The following is a 722-nucleotide window of genomic DNA, read 5'->3' on the forward strand; positions in this document are numbered from 1 at the left end:
AAAGTTTTAAGTATCTTGGGTGCATCATACAGGATAATGGAGAGATTGAACAGGATGTAAATCATAGGATCCAAACAGGTTGGTCAAAATGGCGGAGTGCATCTGGTTTTATATGCGACAAAAAAGTGCCTTTAAAACTTAAAGGTAAATTCTATCGCACCGCTATAAGACCAGCTATATTGTATGGTACGGAGTGTTGGGCGGCTAAAGGGGAGCACGAACATAAGCTGAGTGTGGCAGAGATGAAGATGTTGAGATGGATGAGTGGTCATACGCGATTGGATAAAATAAGGAATGAAGATATAAGGGAGAGAGTTGGAGTAGCACCCATTGTGGAAAAGATGGTTGAATCGCGTCTCAGGTGGTTTGGACATGTGAGAAGAAGACCGATAGAACATCCAGTTAGGAGGGTGGATGAGATGGAAGATGGACAAAGAGCGAAAGGCAGAGGAAGACCTAAGAAGACCATCCATGAGGTGGTCAAACGAGATCTACATGTAAACGGTCTCTCTGTAGACATGATACATGACAGAGCACAATGGCGTCGTTTGATTCATGTAGCCGACCCCACTTAGTGGGACAAGGCTTTGTTGTTGTTGTATTATTAAATTATTATTATTATTATTATTATTATTATTATTATTATTATTATTATTATTATTATTATTATTATTATTATTATTATTATTATTATTATTATTATTATATCGTAGTTGCTTTTT

This window comes from Arachis ipaensis, chromosome B3 (assembly GCF_059453495.1).
Source record: "Arachis ipaensis isolate K30076 ecotype BB chromosome B3, ASM5945349v1, whole genome shotgun sequence".
In the NCBI taxonomy this organism is placed as follows: Eukaryota; Viridiplantae; Streptophyta; class Magnoliopsida; order Fabales; family Fabaceae; genus Arachis; species Arachis ipaensis.